This window comes from Pteropus alecto, unplaced genomic scaffold (genome assembly GCF_000325575.1).
Source record: "Pteropus alecto unplaced genomic scaffold, ASM32557v1 scaffold20, whole genome shotgun sequence".
NCBI classification, from domain to species: domain Eukaryota; kingdom Metazoa; phylum Chordata; class Mammalia; order Chiroptera; family Pteropodidae; genus Pteropus; species Pteropus alecto.
In genome coordinates, this window is record NW_006436298.1 from 12,995,911 (window position 1) to 13,011,649 (window position 15,739).

Genomic DNA, 15,739 nt, shown 5'->3' on the forward strand with positions numbered 1-15,739 from the left:
TAATTATAGGACTGTGTTTTAAAAAATGTATTTTCTAAAAAACTTAAAATACTTGTTAACACAATGATATTGCTTTTGCAATCATCAAATCCTTATTCAATGGAAATACAATGTTTTGAGTCCAGTAAATAATTCTCACATCACTCAATTTAATTAATCTGCACAATCCATGTAATTCAATTCCCTCTGAATAAAAATCTTTAGAGTAAACCAGTTATTTTACAAGCAAATGACATTTGATATCAACTAAACATATTTCCTTCTTCAATTCTCTTCTGAATAGTTGTTTTCTGAAAGAAAAGTTATAGTTCAAGATTTCTGTGGTCAAAAGCCTATCCATCAACGTCTGAATGGTAAAGACTGGGGGGGAGGGGGGGGTGGAATTTCACTGCTGATAAGGGAATGGAATTCCAAGAAGTAATGAGAATGTTATGATGTCTCTCAGGGCATACTAATAAATGATTCAAACTTTTACTGAATATCTATTATATGCCAAAAACTGATAGAGATGGTTCCCACCATTGAAAAGTTCAATCTGGTAAGGGAAGACAGATGTGTTAAAAAATAAAATGCTCTTCACCATGACATATTCTCTTAAAGTGACTGAGGTCTACCATGAAGAAATTGATGCCTAAGCAGGGTTTGAAACAAAGTACGGCACAGTGGGAAGATGGAACTGGAATGTATAGTGAGAACCTTAATGAGCATGAGTGCCTATGAAGAATGAAGCCAGATATAAATAAAGAAGCCAGTTCATGAGGGTTCTGGCTGTAAGCTACTGAAAGATGTAAATACAGTTTTGCATTAATTTGGCATCACTGAAGAGAGTGATTTAAAGGGAAATAATATTGGACATAAGGAGGCTAGTCAGAAACTTACAAAAGGATTCCAAGTTTTAAAAATTAAAGATGATAGGACATAGGGAGTGGGATGAAGACTCAAGGAGGGACTAAAGGAAAATTAAGAAAGTAGAATCAACAAGATTAATTAACAATTGGATATATGACAATAGTTCTCAAACGGCGGTGAATTGTCTCAAAGGGGGAATTTCACAATGTCTGGAGACATTTTTGGTTGTAACAACTGAGGGAGACTGCCATTGACATCTAGCAAGAAGCCAGAGATGTTGCTAAACATCTACAATGCACAGGACACCCCCCGCCAACAAGGAATTGATCCGCCAACAAGGAATTGATCCAGCCAAGGTCAATACTGCCAAAGTTGATAAATCCCAATGTAGGAGATGAAGGAAGAAGCTGAGTCTCCTGAGTTTCTGGTTTGAGTGATTGAAAAGAAGATAGTGCCACTAACCAGGATGGAAAACAGAAAGTCAAGTTTGAGACTGGAAGGATTTGGGGAGAGAGGATGAGCTCAGTTTTGACCAAGTTCATATGCCTTATAAGACTTCATAAATTATATAAATGTCTAACCATTATGTTGTACACTTGAAACTAATATAATGTTGAATGCCAACTGTAACTGAAAAATTTTTTAAGTTACATTTCAACACTAAGCATGTGGATAAATTTCATTTTAGAGAAAAGTTGAAGAAGCAGTAGAAAGAAGCTATAACTGAAATCTTAAAGCTCTTATCTTTTAAAAGGGTCTGTGATGCATTTGAAACTAATTGACCCAAGTGTCCTAATTTGTTAAAGTTAATACTTAAAAAAAACAACTAGATGGCATTCATAAATAAAAGTTTGACACACTACTTCCTTCACAACAATTCACACAAATACTAACTGCATCAAACATCAGCATTTCCCAAAGTATGTTCTACAGAACCACAGTCTTAGAAATGAGTGTTCCTTGTTCAACGAAGTTCTACAAACACTGTGCTATGTCCCATCCTGAAATATTTATAATGCACATCAGTATATTAAAGGTTCTGAGAAGTCTTCCAGTAAAGAAACCCTGAATAATCCAGCATGTGGCAAAATCATTTGACCTCAGAATTCTTTTTCATGTAACACATTAACATCACATAAGACTTATATTTATAACCGCAGAATAAAAATCAAAAGATAAAATTTTGTCTATGGCCATGCTACCCTGAACGTGCCCGATCTCGTCTGATCTCAGAAGCTAAGCAGGGTCAGGCCTGGATAGTACCTGGATAGGAGACCACCTAGGAATACCAGCTGCTGTAGGCATTTAAAAAAAAAAAAAAAAAAAGTTAAATTTGAGGTAAATATCTCTCACTGAAAGCTGATCTGGATATTCTACCATCTTTGTTGACATTACTAATTATCACTAAAAAATACACATAAAAGATATGATACAAAATAAGGCCTTAGTAATGATTATAGCTTAACTTCTTAGTTAATTGTTAACGACATTCAAAGCAACTCTTCTAAGAAATTAAACATTATTCCAAAAGTCAATTCTAAAAGAAAATAGATTTTGGCATGAAATGCTTTAAACTAGCTTAGAAAAACTAAACACACACACATACACACACACATTTTTTAATGCTAGAGAATCATCTACTTTGTAATTTCTTGTATCAAGAACCAGGACAATAAGTAGTTCAAACAACCTTATTGTTCTAAGAAAAACTTAGTGGAGTATTTTCCAGTTCATAAAATAATTTTAGAAAGCTGGTATAACATTAATTGTGAAGTTCTTCATCTTGGACTACAACACTTCGATGTTAGACTCTAAAATAATATGGATATGGAAAATTGGAAGGAAGTATAAGATGATACTGCGAAAATGTAGTAAAATCCAGAATGTTTTAAAAATAAGTTTTATTCAAATTCATTACAGTCAACGTAAAGAATTACTATATTTAACTTTCAGGCATCTGTGTAATAAGAAAGAAATGAGGATCATAAAAAATTGAAGTAAAATAAAAAGACTATTTGCCAAGATATATGTACATTTTAGATCTAGAAAAAAGTACAAAGTTAACATGTGTCATTTGGATAGCTTTGATTTTAAAAATTAATGATAATGCTTTTTAAAATTACTATTGAATTCTATTTTTGCAAACATTGTGGGATTATTCAATAAATTTTTGTTCCAAGGAAGTGCAAAGGTGTGGGTCCAAGCTCAAGGGAAGAAAGAGAAATTATACATTCCCTAGTCTTCTCTTAGTACCTAGCTCAGAAATTTTTTTCAGATATGTAAGAACAATCAGATATTGTAGCAAAGGGGCTATAAAGAAGGTTGCCATTTCAAATAATTTCCTGACTTTTTACTTCATTTTTCAAAAGAAAGTAGCCTAGCAAAGTATAAGAAACCAGGTCCTTCTTGTACCCTCCTATTACACCTGCGGTATTGTCCTGGTGCTCCGCCCTCCTCCACAAAGCTGTAGGCTTCACAAAGATAACTGTCATGATCCCATTCTCTTTGCCAGAAGTCAGGTTAAGAATGGATCTCTGAAGCAATTCTGGCCAATGAGAGAACCAGGGCTTCTGGGCCTACTCTCAAAGACATACACACATAAGAAAGGATGTTCTCTTAAATAATGGTTGTGTTTAGAGTGATACCTGGACCTGAAGAAGTCGTCTTAGTATTGTGAAGGCACCTAACATGAAGACAAAGCCAGTATTGTTTGCTAAGAATAGCAGATGGAAAAACAAAGAATCTGGTTCCTTGATTATGTCTTTGAATCAATGAATCAACCTCCAAGCTTCTTATGTGATAAAACAAGTTTCCTAAATGTTGCAGGCATCTGTCATTTTTAAAATTCACAACTCTAGTGGCTACCAGAGGGTAGGGGGAGAGGGGAGGTAGATGGGGTAAAAGGGGTCAAATATGTGGTGACAGAAAGAAATCTAACTTTGAGCGGTGAACACTTAATGCAGTACATATATGACTTACTGTTGAATTGCACAATTGAAATTTATTGTATTTCGTTAATCAATGTCACCATAATAAAAAAAAGAAAAAAACTGAAATTTATATATGGTAAACTCTGAAATAACATGTCTCCCAATAAAATGTGATTGGTGGTCTTCCAGAACTCCTGACTGCCTAGCTACACACTGGTCATTCATTAATTTTGGGGAGAACCATTTAAAATTGTAATTGAAAAATTAATAAGACTAACTGCATTGAGATGGATGAGAGGAAGAAATGTGGAAATGGTTAAAGTTTACTATCAATTAGCTTCCTGCTATAAGGATTTACTATTTAAAGCTTTTAATCAAGAAATAGCAGACAGTATCAAAGTATATTAGAGATGCTGAGGCAATCACCAAGAGAAATAAAAATTGGAATTTTAAGAAGCAGTTGTCTCTGGCGAAGGGGCTAGTTGAAGGAAGTGATTAGACAGGAAACTAGTGCTCATCTTTACAAACCTTTAAGTACTATTTTAATTTTTTAACCTTGTATAAGTACTGAAATATTTTCTTAATGGCCCTGTGTAGAAAAATACATTTACATCACAATTAACAATGGAAAAGAATGATTAGGAGCCACTTTTGAAGACTAGCAATAAACCATAGAATAAGTGACAATTTTTAATAGCTTGAACTCAACTATTTAAGACTGCACCGTTTGAAAGTGTTCCCATTACTCATACATAGGAATAAAAGGAAAGTAGGAAAGGAGCACAGATCCAAACCTAACTGCAGGACTGGAAGTGCTGAGGTATGTCCACTTCCTGGTGAAAATACCCTCCTTCATGAGAAGTAAATACACAGAAAGTAAGACAAAAAGCATTCGATCTTCAGCTTGGTTTTTGCAGTTTGAAGTCGCAAGAGAAGAGAAGCTGGACATACTGGTTACAGCCAAAAGGCCACGAGCAAGAACAAGACAAGGAGTACACAGACACTAACGACCATGTTAACTCAGATGTAAAGCCTGAAGAGTTTAGTTTCATTGCATTGTGGGACAGACGCACAGCGTGTCTTCAGACAAGCTGGCGCTCAAGCACTGGAGTCTCCCCAAAAGAACTGTGCTGTACAAATTAATAATATAAATGGAAATTCTAATGAGTTATCAAGGAACTGGTTTAACTTCTCCTGCCACTCCCTCCAACACATGCACGTGTAAGAAAAATGGTACTGACTAAAATAGCTGTTTTGATGCTGCCCCAAGATTTTTACTGCATATTACTGATTATGTATTCCTAGTACCATGTTATATGTTTAACAGCTGATGCTTACACACACATTACAGATTCAGAATGTTTTTTTAAAACACATTCTTACTTTGAGGAAAGCAAAGATTATTCTAACTAATGGCTATCCAAGACACAGTTGTACTGCAAGAACTCCATCTAGTGATGAACCAAAAACATAACCAGTTTGTTTTTTATAACTGCCAAGTTACCAGGCATATAGCAAATACAAAATTGTAAACTGACACTGTTATAACAGAGATATACAGACTTAAAATGTGATATCAACAACTACGAAATGTCTTTCTAAAAGGATCTTTAAAAATTCTATGACCTGAATTCTTTGGTCTTTAAATTGGTTAACTGCATAGTCAAATAAAAGATTTTTTTGGAAAATTGTCTGCATCACAAGAACGGAGCATCAGAAATATTTTCATGACATCGAGTACTTAATTGGCATATCCAAAGAAAATATTAAGTAAATTGAAATTTTCCATTTGTGATTTAAGATTAAATTATAAATCTATACTTAAATAGTAATACTGTTTACATTCTTTATATACTGTCTCTCATGTTAAGAGTAGTTTTTCTAAATCTCAGTCCTTTCATTAGGCCACAGCACTAATTATTAAAAGATTATAATATTTATTTTCCTTGGGCACTTTAACCAAGTAGCTACATTTAAAAGATTACGAGATATGCTGATATTCATAGTAAAGAGCAAGCAAACCCACTCAATGTATATATTTAAGCAATATCTTCGACACTCAATAAACATGGCTTGCTATTTATTAAATAACTGACAAGTGACATTATCTCTGTCCCTTTTCTCCACTTAAAACCCTATCCATTTCAGACAAAATACTGAGTTTTTAAAAACATACCAAGAGGTATGCTTGAAAACTCAATTACATTTAAAATTAGTATTGTATTTTCAATACTAATTTTATCAGACTTTAAATATTCTTCTCTCCCCAGATGATTTCCATTAAATAAAGTTAAATCCCACGAAACGACAATACACACTAAGGAAATCTAAGGAAAATAGCCTCATGTTAATGAGAATTTAATTCTAATTAATATAGGTAGCATATTCCTAAATCTAAAATAATTGTCTAGCAAACATCCAATTCTTAAAAACTTTTAAAATGAATTAAATATTAAAAGATTATTTAATTCTAATGCCAATAATATTTCAAGGAGCAGTAATGCCCTTAGGTATTCTTTTCCTTTATATCTACTACAAACTAATCAAGTGGATACTCAATCCATTTAGCATCTGAACAAATATATATTCTAAAAAATATAGGGAAAAAAATCTGAAAGTATTCTGGCAAAATGTTAACATTTGCTACATCTGAATAGTTGTTGCATGGATGTTTTCCCTATATTACCTATATTATTCTGAATACTTTTAATTGCTCAAAACAAATAATAAAACCTCAAACCATTTCTCTAGAATTCTTACGGATGCTGCAAAATTTGAATAATCAACCACATTTTATTTTATACATATGTAATCATTTACTTTAATTGCTGTGCAAAAGTCCAAGTTTTGAGCAGAACTGCACTATTCAATATAGTAGTTACTAGCCTTTCAACTACATTTTATGAAATTCAAATTCAGATCAAGTATTTTCAATAAAAATTTTAGCATCCAAACTAAGATGGCTCTACGTGCAAAATACATAATGGATCTCAAAGACTTAGAATGAAAAAAAATGTTAAATGACCTCAATGGTTTTTATATTAATGACACGTCAAAAAGATAAGACTTTAGATATACCATGTCAAAATATTTAAATTGATTTCACTTTTTAAAAACTTTAAACCTAAGTTTAAAATTATATATGTGTTCACACTGTATTTCAAGTAGAAAATACTGGACTATTTTATGTAGCCATTTCCCTACTGATAAACATACAGGTTGTTCCAATTTTGGCACTTTTGCAAACAATGCCCCTGACTGATTACTTGTGTACACATGCAAGAGATATACTAGAAGCAGAATTCCTGGTCATAGGGTCTGCACCATAGCATATTTCCAAAGTGCTCTTCATAGCACATGTACAAATTTATACTCTTAACATTTCCTCCCAACAATGGTTAAAATCTAAGTAACATCTTTAATTTGTGCCAAGCTGATGGACATAAAGTGGTATTTCATTGTTGCCTTAATTTGCATATCTGATTATTAGTGAAGCTGAGGAGTTTTTCATGTATTTTGGGGCCATTTAAGCCCAATGAATTTCTACACTTCTTCCTAAGTTTCTATAAAACCTCCTTTTAGCTCCCGAGAGTAAACACCGAAATCAAAAATTCAGCACTCAAACCGTATGTATGGGAACATCCATATATACAATTCTAACTACATACAGACATTTAATTAAGGTTAACACCACTAGAGTATGGCAGAGTTGGTTATTTTTCTAAATCTGATGACATTTAATGTTTAAAAATCAGAATAGTATAGATATCACATATACATTCTGCTCTTTTTCAAAGGTAAATTGCAGTTCTTTGGTAATGTTATTTTTATATAACAAATTATTCCTGACATTCCTCAAAATGTTTCCTTTGTGGAGGGGTGAGTGAAGGAGTGGTAAATGCTTATCAGTTAAATTTTTAACTCAGTCATTTAAAATTTTTCAGGCTTAGCGTTAAAAAAATAAACAAAATAACTTTAATGCTAAACTAGAGACCAAAAATAACAAAACAGTTCTATTGTCAAATAGCTTAAACTCCCGGATGTTTTTCAAATAGTAACCACCACCACCAATCCATTCCCACTCTGTTTCTCTATGCAATTTTCATTCCAACATCCCTCAGATTTGAAAGTGATTTTCACTTTCATCTGATCAAGTTTTCTCTAGCCACAACTACTAATTACATCTGGCTAGCTCCTTCCTGACTGGTCCTCAGGTAGTAGCTTAGCTCTAAGTCTACCAATGAACAGCACCTGGTATTTTATGTATTGTAGTCCCACATTCTCAGTTCTCAGATTATCTAGCTTTTGTATTATTTTATTTCTTCTATTGAAAAAGGGCTGTATTAAATATAACTAAATGTGATGTTTTCCATTTTTTATATATCCTTTTATAAGGATGCTTTATTTAAAGTATTCTTTTTTTCATAATGATGTATTTCTTAAATTTTTATTTGTTTATTTTGTTTTCCATTTTTTATCAGCTTTTCAGGTAACAAAAATTATAGACAAAACTGTCAGATGCTCTATCCCAATTCAGAGTTTTGCAAATATAATCCCTGTGATGATAGAGTGATTTTGCTCAAATGCATTAGACCTATTTCACAATAGTGGTGTTGATCATTTAGTCATTGTATTACAGAAACCCAAAGAAATAAATTTTCTGACTGTGAAGGTATTTAACATTTTTCAGTGGCCAAAAATTTGATATAGGAATACAGAAAGCTAGGTTTGAGGAATTTTTCCTATTTAGCTTTTCTGGAAATGAATCTTAGTAGAGATAAATGGATGTTGATTTCTGAGGCACCTGAAGAAATAATCACTACAGATAAAAGAGCCCCTAACAAGATATAGCACTCCACAGTTTATAGCAGTGTTTTTAAAACACTGGGTCACAACCCAGAGGGTCATGATCAATCTAATAGCTAACAATGGGCATTCAAAAAGATGAATGAGAATGGAAAATACCAGAGTGCATCATATTTGGAATGGGTATATGTGCTATTCCATGAAACTTTTGACTACATATTTCTATATGTTTGGCACAACATAAGATGTATTTTTTTTACTGTGGATAATGGTCAAAATTTCAAAGTTTAAAAACCTGGGCACACAAAATTTTTTTATTTGTTTGTGAAAACCCTAGGAAGCAGGGATACCATACCCAATTCATAGTACAAAAACATAGGTCCTAAATGATTTATCCAAAGTCACACATCTAGCAAATAATGTGAATAAACTATATTTTTAAAACGCAGATTTTAAAATGGCATTTGTCCTCACTAGAAACCAAAGAACTGCAAATTAAAACATGAGTTATCATTTTTCCATGAGTTATCATTTTTTCACCCGTCAAAATAGGAAATCTTAATTTTTTTTTTTAATGAAAAAAACCTCAATGCTAGTAGTAGTGAGAGTTTAAAGGAAACCTAACACTTTCAGGAGCAGCTGGTAGGAGTATAAATTAGTAAAGTCTTTCTGGAAACCACTCTGACAATGCATATCAAAAACCTTTAAATTTCTGTGCATATCCTTTGACATAACAATTCATTCTAGGAACTTACCTTAAGGAAATAATCATGGATATATGCAGAGATTTAGCTACAGAGATGTACTGCCACATTGTTTCTGATAACCGAAGACTGTAAATTAAAATGTCCAATAATGAAAGATCAAAGAAATTATGGTACATCCATAATAGAATCCTATGTAGCAACTAAAGAACAAAAAGTTATAGAATATTCAGTGACATAAGATGTCCCATACAGTAAATGAAAATAGTTTATAAAAGTGTATACAGTATAATTCAATTTTGTTTAAAAAAAGGTATCTATATGCTTACAAAATAAAACATACTTGGAGGATATACTTATATTCAGCCCTTGTCCTACCTCCCCTTCTCTCAACAAAGAAACCAGAATGATCCTTCTAAAAACCCAAGATAGCATTAAAATATTCCAAGGAAAAAAAGGGTGAAGGGGTCACTACAAAGCAAGTAAGACAAAATATAGGCGGGCACCAAAGTGGGTGAGATGATGGCAGTACAGGAGAGTTGTACTTTCTACTTTATTGTACATGTGGAAATTTTTGTAATATAGCGTTTCAAGTAATAAAACCTAAATCAGGTAGGTCATTCCTCAAAACTCTCCAGTGGCTCCCCATCTCATTGTAAACATCAGAGTCCTTTAGACTTAAAGGCCTTGTAACAGTGTTTCTCAATCACGTCCACCACCACAATCAGTGGATGGGCAGCCCAGCTTCCACGGTGATTCTCACGTAGTAGCAGGAGAAAGGACCACTACAGGATCTGCCCCTCACTGTCTTTTGCTTCAGCCACGCTGGACCTTTCTCCTTGTGCTTCTCAAACATGCCAAGCACTCCCTACACCTCAAGGCTTTTGCCTGAAGTACTTTTTCTCCTCAAATCTGTCTAGCATCTTCCTTTGCCTCCTCCAGGTGTTTCCTCATGTGTTACCTTCTCAGTAACAGTATGGCCACTCCTGGTTGCTCTATATAAAAATTGCAGCCTTTCCTCTCCTTTTCCAGGACTCTATATATTTATTTCCCTTCTTTCACTCTTGCCCATGGCACATCACATTTCTGACATGCAAATGTATTTTATTTATTGTCCCTCTCCCCTAGCTAAAGTATTATCTGTTCGGGGGCAAGAATCTTGTCTTTTTAATCACTGCTATGTTCCAAGCAACTTAAATATCTGGCACATATTATTGCACATGGAAAATACTTAATAAATGATTTTATACCAAGACATTTAGAGTTCTTGGTGGTGAGATTACAAATGACTTATTTTCTTATCTCAATTTTTCAATATGTAAACATGTATTTCATGTATAATAAGAAAAAAACTTTAAAGCAGACAATTTTAATGTAGTGTATTTTCTTCCTTTAAAAATACATCTAGTAAAAGGTTATCTTGGTCATTACACATATAAATTTATATGTAAACATTCAGAGAGCTGCAGATCTGTATATTTTATTGAATATATGCCTTAATTTTTTTTAAGTGAATGACAGTTAAAAATATTACAGTCCTAGTGATAATGGATTCATCTAGTAAATACAAATTTGGGGACACTCTTGCCTGTAGAATACTTTCTACAAAATGGCCACAAATCTCCACTGATGCCAAGTTTTTCCGTCAAGTAGGTATGCTCAGAATTCTCTTTATGGTGTTTAACAATACCTAGAGTTATCCTACACAACAAGTAAACCTATAACTAACTACCTGTGTGGCTTTAATTGTGAACCAACAAGCTCGTCATAAGGGATCCCATAAAAATATCAACTCAAGAAAGCCAGTCATCTAAAGCTGGAGAAAGTTCCCTAACTGGCTCTCCTGCAAACATAGCATAGAAGATGATGACTTAACTAACTAAACAAGTAGTATAAACATTAGCTGAACCAATTGTTAAACAGAAAAAGCATCAATTTTACTAAAGCTTTTGTGTTTGGCAGACATTCCACAATAATTAAGCAGACAATATCAGAACTCCAATTAAGATTGCCTCATCCAACTATTTGGTGACTATTTAGGACCAGTTCTTTTCAGTTCTTCTACAAAAGTCATACCCAGAAGTCCAACAAAGTAGTTTTACCAAATCTTAAATCTTTTGTAGTCAAAAACATCCACTCATCATGTGAAAAAGAGCTCTTGAGCCTCAACTGAATGCTCTTTTCAGACATTTGAGAAAAACAAGTAAGCCTTATTTCTCAAGAAGAGGAAGGGATGGTATTAACAACACGGTACTAGAAACAGCAGCATGAGCCCGGCATGTCATCCTACAACGATTTTACATCATGGTTATAACAAAATCATATCAAAAATAAACATGGCTAGCCTATGAAGAATGCAAATTTATATAAATTTATAAATTAAGCCGTACACTTTAAAAAATATTGATTCCTTATCCCCAGTATCCTAAATGCATTTACTCTTTTCTACCACTATGGTACTTTGGCAATAGTTTCGAAGTATTTGTTTAAGGAATGTGTTAACTATTCTAAATTCTCTAAGACTAACCCCGACTCCGTATTAGTAATATAGTCAGAAGGCAAATTTCGGTTTATCTCAATTCCCTAGAAGAAAGCCTTCACTGAATTAAGATTTAAAGTTCTCCCTTGAATCTTTTAACAGAGTGATAAAAGTAATTCCCATTGGATCTCCATATTACTCAGTATCTCATATGACAGTGCTGGGAAAAAACTTGTCTGCTTGCTATTGTATCTAAACAAGACTACAAGGGAACACACTTCTCGCTCCTTTGCCAAGAAACTCAGCCATATACTGTTTCCACTCTAGTAATGATCTCATCTCAGGCATCTACTACATGGACTCATCTACTTCAACACTATATTTTTAACTGTCCTGTTTTACCTTGTTCCTGATTTTACAAATTACTGAAAATTCTCCGTAGAAACAAAAAGATTACATATCTAATATAATAAATATTGAATAGCTTAAACACTAGTATTTGAATTTTAAAAATAGTGACAGAAAAAAAGTTGATAGTTTTAAACCTTTTGCAGTTGGAATGATGAGATATCTCAACTGTTTTCCTTTTATTAATTAACGAGAACACAAATTAACAACTTACATCATTTGTGCCAAAGGAAGAAAGCCATAGATTGGATAATTCAAATAGAATTGAGAAATTGAAATATGCCACTCTTAAGCCTGAAAACAAAAGCCCAAACTTATAAAATGAATATGTGGTAAATTCTTTAGTTATAATTAACATTTTTGAGAGTACCAGCTGGTCAGACACTGTTATAAGCACTATGCCTGTGCTATTTAATCCTCTCAACTTCTGTGAGGTAGTTAACTATTACTCCTCTTTTGAAGATGAGGAACCTGAGACATAGAGAGGGTATATAATTTGCTTATGATGACACATGGCAGGGCCAGCATACAAACAGTCTGGCTTGAGAGCCCACAACTTTATCCTATACTGACTCCTTGCGTGGGAAAAGAATTCTTTTGTCAGTAAACCTGAGTTTACTGCTTTAAACAAACTCTCACCTGGCCCTTGCCTGAAATTTTGTTGATAGTTGTGGGATAGTACTGCTACACGACTATGATTACTACGCATGTTAAGCACTGTTAAGAGTACTTAAGTGTTTTCATGGAATGTTATATATGTGCACTGCTACCACTTAGCTTTTACTTGTATTTTGGAAATAATTTATAATATAACACTCACTGAAATTATACTGTGACTTGGCTAAACCCAAAAACTTATTTTTAATCATGCTAATTACAGTTCTTGAGCTTTCCTTCTGTAAGAGAATGACTCTACCTCTCTAACAGAATACAATGACAGTAGTAGTGTAGGCCTATGTGAGGTGAAAACACTGGTCTTTGAGACTAGGAATTATTAATTTCAAAGTATCTCACATCTGCTTCTACACTGGCTAGATTTCATCACATGTGGTATTTCTGAAAGGGATTACATGATAGGAAGAATATGCATATTTTGATAAAACAGGAACTGTATATGTACGAAAACCTTTTCCGCTCCTCTACCCACTGTTTTCCCTATCTTGACTTGGTTTCCTTCTAGCAAAAACATCTAAGAGTTTGATTCTTCCAGCATTTTATTGAACACTACACCTCTGATAAAGGAGTTTTCCCAGGAAAATGTTTTCCTTCAGTTTTTAAAATGTAATTCCCTAACAAGCTGTACTTGTGTGGAAGTTGTGTATACTTTCTGTAAAAGCTGTCTGAACCATTACAGAATTCCTACACATACGCACGCACACAAATGCACACATAGGCTAAATTCCATAAAAGTAAGTTTTATAAAGTGGGTTATAGGAATTACTGTAGAAAGTACTCATTAATTCTTTAAAAATGATGTGAATTTTAAGATAGTCTTTTTCTTTAGAATCATCACAACTAAATATCTGTGACACTGATGTAGTTAGGAGAAAAAACAAACTTCACTAGGTGAAGCTATAGTCAGTGGAAAAGGGGAGATCAATAGAACATGTCAGTTAACAGACTTTTTAATACAGGACTGCATAAAAAACACTCTTATCACTTGAAAAATAGGACGTGTTGATATCCCCTTTAAATAACTGTGTAAGGTTGAATAATGGTCCCTGAAGATATCTAGGTCCTACCATCTAGAATCTTTGAATGATACCTTATTTGGCAGAAGAGATTTCTATAGCTGTGATTAAGTTAAGGCTATTGAGATGGACAGATTCCTTTTGGATTATCTGGGTGGACCCTACATGTAATCACAAGTGTCCTTATAAGAAGGTGTCCTTTAACTTAACTAGAGATAAAGGTTATGATATAAAAAGAGAAAGAGAAATTGAAAGATGCTACACTGCTGGCTTTAAAGATGAAGGAAGAAGCTATGAACCACGAATGCAAGGAACACAGCTCAAGAAACTCGAAAAGACAGGGAAATCAATTCTCCCCTAGAGCCCTTGAGCAACTATGGCTCTGCTGACACCTCGATTTCAGTGGAACAGATTTTGGACTTCTGACATCTAGAACTGTAAGAGAATAAATATGCACTGTTTTAAGCCACCAGTTTAGTGGTAATTTGTAACAGCAGACATCAGAAACTAATACAATAAGAGATGATAAAAATCTTCAGTTAAAATCTATTAACCCTCCACCATTAGTTTATTCTAATCCATTAAAATTAAGATTTTATTCATGTATCTCAAATAATATATTTACTTAATAGAGACAGAATTACTGAAAACCAGCATAAAACAGTAACAGAAGCAACTTTAAATTTATTAAAGCAATTTTAGGTGATTTGTTTGTCATCTGGGTATCTTCAACTGCAGTGTAATTTGGTAAAAATTAAATTTCAAGAATAACAAATCATTGCCATGGGGAGAGTTACAGTAACTGATCAAGAGTAACAAGAGTAGTTCAGTAGTGACTCTATTTTTCTCCCCATTTCACTAAAGATCAAACCAACATGTGATCCAGAAATAACTGTTGCAAAATGAAACAGCTGAAGGTAGGGGAAAAGGTGGAGGAAGAAATTAACATTTTATTGAATTACTATTGCATTAAATACCTTACATATATTCACGTTTCCATCTCAAAATAACCCTAAAAGAAGTTAGATTTTAAAAACGAAACAAAACAAAACAAAAAAAACCTTGTTGGAAGACGGTGGCATTTAAATATTGGCCAAAGGTCACAGCTAGTGCTGGTAATTTCTGGGATCGAATCCAAAACTAACTCCAAACCCCAGGACTTCTCACTACTCCAAAAGAAGAGAATGATGTCTGATATCAAAACTAGACTTAAAATTATTTTTTCTCTATTTCTGAATAACTCAGTGACAAACTTAAAATCTCGTAAGTTATAAATCTTTGTTACTGCCCTTCTAACAAAATACATTCTATTTCTCCACTCCATCTGAGATAAGCATTATAACTATACAAGCTATTCCTTGTAAATATTAGAAAATCTCCTACTTCTTTCATTAGGCCCTACAAGATTTTTAAAAAATATACAAAAATATTCAGCACTCAATAAACTAAAATTCCAAATATCTAACATTCAGAGAAGTAAAATACAATCCATAATGAGCAAAAAAATCAACCAATAGAAATAGACCCAGATATGACACAGATGATAGGACTGTTAGACTAGGACATTAAGATGCTATTATAACTATAGTTAGCATGTTCAAGGAGGCAGAGAAATGCATAAGCATATTAAGGGGAGACTTTAAGATATATAAAATACATAAAAGTCCCAAATCAATTTTCTAGAGATGAAAAATATACTGGATGAAATTAACAGCAAGTTAAACAATGCAGAAGGAAAGAAAACAACTTAATTTGAAGATGCAGAAATAAAACTATTTAAAAAAAACACGAAGAAAAAACTTTAAAAATAGAGTATCAACGTACCTATTATGGAACAATTTCAAGTAGCCTAGTATATATGCAATTGAAGTC

The 15,739-nt window shown here is 33.3% G+C and overlaps 1 protein-coding gene and 1 pseudogene across 1 annotated transcript in view; one reads left to right on the plus strand and one right to left on the minus strand.

Annotated features, from left to right (window-relative positions):
• Positions 1-15,739, minus strand: part of HOMER1 (homer scaffold protein 1) — a 113,582-nt gene that overhangs the window by 73,144 nt on the left and 24,699 nt on the right. The gene's annotated exons all lie outside the window — the stretch shown is intronic.
• On the plus strand, positions 2,035-2,153 carry LOC112480737 (annotated as a pseudogene).